Here is a 5,039-nt window from a genome sequence, read left to right as displayed (position 1 = left end):
GTAATATCACAGGATCAAACTGGATTTATTAAAGGCCGACACTTATCTTCCAATCTCCGATGTCTGTTTAATGTAATATATTCACCAGCAAAGTCAAACACCCCAGAGATATTATTATCACTAGATGCAGAAAAGGCATTTGATATGATTGAATGGAACTACCTTTTCACTGCATTGGAGAAATTTGGGTTTGGCCCGAATATTTGTGCATGGATCAAACTACTGTATACCAATCCAGAAGCTTCAGTTTGTATTAACAACATTTGTTCAGACTACTTTAAGCTAGAACGTGGCACCAGACAAGGATGCCCCTTGTCACCAGTGCTGTTTGCGATTGCCATTGAACCACTGGCGGTCCACTGTCGAAATTCTTATCAGATAAAGGGGATTATCAGAGAAGGACTGGAACAGAAAATTTCTCTATATGCAGATGATATGGATTATATATATAAGACACAGAAAACACTGTGTCTGCAGTTTTAACAGCACTTACAGAATTTCAAAAGATATCCAGTCTCAGAATCAATCTAAATAAAAGTATACTCTTTCCAGTGAATTCACAAGCATATAAAATTAGATTGGACACCCTACCTTTTACCATAGCAGATCAGTTTAAATACCTAGGGGTAAATATCACAAGTAAACATAAAGCTCTTTATCAACAAAATTTTGCTGTCTGTATGGAAAAAATTAAGCAAGACTTGCATAGATGGTCAACCCTTCATCTCACTCTAGCTGGAAGAATTAACGTTGTTAAGATGAATATTCTTCCTAAACTTCTTTTTTTATTTCAAAACATTCCAATATATATCAAGAAATCATTTTTTAAGCAATTAGATTCAACTATAACATCATTTATTTGGAACTCAAAACACCCACGTATCCGAAGAACGACCCTACAGAAACCTCAGGCAGAAGGTGGCATGGCTCTACCTAATTTTCAGTTTTATTACTGGGCAGCAAACATACAAACCATAAAAACCTGGACAAAATAAATGAACATACACAGGCTTGGTCCGCAATAGAAGTAAAATCCTGTAGTACTTTATACTCCTTGCTCTGCGCTCCAATAAATGCAAGTTATCGCAAATATACTAATAACCCAATTGTGCTTTACTCACTCAGAATATGGAACCAACTTAGAAAACATTTTAAGATGGAAAATCTTTTATCTGTGGCACCCCTGCAGGAGAACCACCTCTTTCAACCCTCGTAACCATATCCAGTTTTTAATACCTGGAAAAGATTTGGGATTAAATTGCTCAGAGATCTTTATATAGACAATATCTTTGCATCCTTTGAACAATTATGTTCCAAATTCAACCTCCCAGCTACACATTTCTTTCACTATCTTCAAATTAGAAACTTTGTTAAACAGAAACTTCCCGATTTTCCTCATCTCGTACCCTCCACCATGCTGGAAAAAATATTGCTCAATTTCGAGGAATTAGACACCATTTCTGCATTATATAAAATTCTATTAGAGTCCCTTCCTTTCAAAGATCCTAGAGGACAATGGGAAAAAGATCTCTTAATTAATATATCAGAAAAGGAGTGGAAGGTAGCAATGCAGAGAATTCACTCGAGCTCCATATGCGCAAAGCATAGAATTATTCAACTAAAAATTATATATCGAGCTCATCTGTCTCGCTTAAAACTGTCCAAAATGTTTCCAGGGCAAGATCCAACCTGCGAACGCTGCAACCAAGCTCCTGCCTCACTGGGTCACATGTTTTGGGCCTGCACCAAATTAACATCATTTTGGACCAAAATTTTTAAGTGCCTTTCAAACAGCCTTGGTGTCACAATCCCTCCTAACCCATTAACAGCTGTGTTTGATGTTCTTCCAGATGGACTTGAAGTGGAGAAGGACAAGCAAACTGTGATTGCATTCACTTCACTTTTGGCACACAGACTTATTTTGTTAAATTGGAAGAATTCTAACTCTCCTCTGATAAGTCAGTGGGAAACAGATGTTTTATATTATTTGAAATTGGAAAAAATCCTTCTCCTTCTCAAGGGTGGGGTTTGATTTGTCTTCAATTCTTTTTTGTATTAATTGATGTATTTGTATGGAATGATTACAATAAAATTAATAAATAAAATTTAAAAATAAATAAATAAATAAATTGCTTGCAGACAAGAGGTCTATCTGCTTGACTCAGTGGTCCCAGGACAAGCTGACCTTTAATCATTGATTAATTGAGGAGGGAACAGCACATTTTGTTTATTGCCAAGTTCGCCAATGTCTTCCTGAGATGTTTCACAGGTGCTGTCTGGAGTCCATCTTCACTGGCGGCATCACATCCTGCTAGGGCACACATGCTTGGGTCACTGCAGAGGGTGGTGAAAGCCAGAAAATATTACTGGCACTCAGCTGCCTTCTATCCAGGCAGGGTATCTAAAAGACATTCTGCTAAGATTTTTACACACTTAGCCATTCTGCACAGCTGTTTATCTTGCTCCTGCCTTCTGGCAAATAGTAAAGAACCATTAGCCTTCAGTATGGCTTCAGAGAAAGTGTTTTAGTTGTGGAGTTACTGAACAGCCAATCGTAATAACAAACATTGTAAGAAAAAGACTATGCATAAATATTTAAAATATAACTGAATATATATCTATACTGTATATTGTATTCTATGTATATTTTTGTGTTTAATTAAATTATCACTGCTCTGGAGAGACATGTAAGTAACAATATAATTCTACTGTATGCACAAGACAATAAATACTGTATATGTTCAATGATGAAATCACCTCGGGATGATTCATTGCTGAATGCACACTGCAACTGACCAACTATTTATTATTATTATTAGTAGTAGTGTTAATAGTATTTGATATTTATCAGAGATAAAAAAGAGGACGACTCAAAGACAGTTTGTTTTTATGTTGATCTAAGTTGGGTCTTTGAGATCTACTTAAATGTTGCACAACTAAGGTTTAAGAACAATTAAGTTTAAGATTGTCTCAAACTCAAAAGTTATTTAAAAATGTAAAATTTCTTGGCTGTCACATACTGTTCAATTGATATGGTAATGACATACAGTATTTCACACAAACAGATTTTAGTAATGAAAACGTTGATGGATCAAATCAATAAATAAATGACTGACTGTTCCCTAAAATGTTTCCCAGACAATTTTAAAACCAATTTTATATGTAGCACTGTTATTGTAAACCTTTTAAAAATTAATTAAGTTTAATATTGTTTCACGTTTATAATTTGCTAGTGGAAATATGAAATACATTTATAGATTGAAAATCTCTAGGTATGAGTTTCATGAGGTACATTCTGTTTGAAACACTAAATGGTAATAAGATTTATTTTTACTATAATGTAACGGTTCAGGAGAAAACGTAATGAACAACCATTCGAAATGGTAAAAAAAAAAAAAAACTTCTTTATATCGGAAAAGTGCTTAGAATGGTTGGATATCTTAAATGTGAGACTGGAAGTCATTAATGTTTGTCCAAATAGAAACTGTTGTAATCTGTACAAGTGCAGCGTCTACTTGGGCAGATGGCATGATGCGAGTGACGTTAGGAAAGGGCGTTACGATAATCGCGTCATTACATGGAGCACGCTGTCACGGCCGTGTTCCGTGATATGGAGGGCGTTCCATGTCTAACGTCAGAGGTATTGCAGTCTGCAGCTTCTCTCTGTTGGCTGAAGTCGAAAATGATATTCATGCCCATTTTACTCCAGTCTGCAGCTATATCTATTTGGCTCTGCTCTGCATAGACATATATAGATACACGGTGCATTCACTGCATTACCCAGTCGACGCAATATGTCAGCGCGTCCGCAATATTGTGAGTGGCAAAAATGCCATTTAAACTAATACAGGTAGATGTGGAAACCGGGTTTTCTGATGAAAAAACAATAACGTTTAAAACAGTATCGTTTACATACAACAGATTTTGGCGAATCGTTTAAATGCAATTATTTATATCAATTTATACACTAATAATGGCAATTTTTAAATAATAATAATAATTATTATCTATACTAATAAAAGGCAAAGCCCTCACTGACTGACTGACTGACTCACTCACTCATCACTAATTCTGCAACTTCCCGTGTAGGTAGAAGGCTGAAATTTGGCAGGCTCATTCCTTACAGGTTACTTACAAAAATTAGGCAGGTTTCATTTCGAAATTCTACGCGTAATGGTCATAACTGGAACCTGTTTTTTGTCCATATACTCTAATGGAGGAGGCGGAGTCACGTATCGCGTCATCACGCCTCCTACGTAATCACGTGAACTAAAAACAAGGAAGAGATTTACAGCACGAGTCAAATGCGGGAACGAAGGTAAATGACGTTAATTTTTGAGTGTCTTTTAATACTGTGTAAGCATACATATTAACACATGTGCAATTAAACGTGTGCATTTACGGGATGATTTCTCAGGCTTAAAAGCTCGCCTTTTATCAAACGCGGGAACAAAGTAAATAACGTTAATTGTTGAGTGTCTTTTAATACTGTGTAAGTATACATATTAACACATGCGCAATTAAACGTGTGCATTTACGGGGTGTTTTCTCAGGCTTAAAAGCTAGCCTTTTATTAAAGAGGTAAATGCAAACTGTTTTCATTCTGAAGGGCACAAACCACGTTAGACTTCATTTTCCTCAGTTTAAAAAGGTTTACTTTTCTTCTTAATAAAATTTTTAAAGCAGTACTTCGCTGCTGCGAAGCGCGGGTATTTTGATATATATCAAAATATATCGCGTCATCACGCCTCCCACGTAAGCACATGAACTGACCCGCTGCCGTTTGCAATGCCATATTCGCGAGATACAAGTTTAATGAGAAGACACGAGGTATAAACAACAGTTTGGATCACTTTGGAAGAGTTAAAATTGCTGTAGCGAGAAACTTTTAACTGCCGGGTTATTAAATAAACCCGTGGACATCGCAACATCACACAAGAGAGCGGATCACGTGAACTGACTGAACGCAGCAGGAGTGATCACTTCGATGTATCAAACCTGTTCAAAAAACAAATACCCTAAGTTCTTGTCTATAAGCC

This window comes from Erpetoichthys calabaricus, chromosome 16 (assembly GCF_900747795.2).
Source record: "Erpetoichthys calabaricus chromosome 16, fErpCal1.3, whole genome shotgun sequence".
Lineage (NCBI taxonomy): Eukaryota > Metazoa > Chordata > Cladistia > Polypteriformes > Polypteridae > Erpetoichthys > Erpetoichthys calabaricus.
This window is presented reverse-complemented; position numbering follows the sequence as displayed.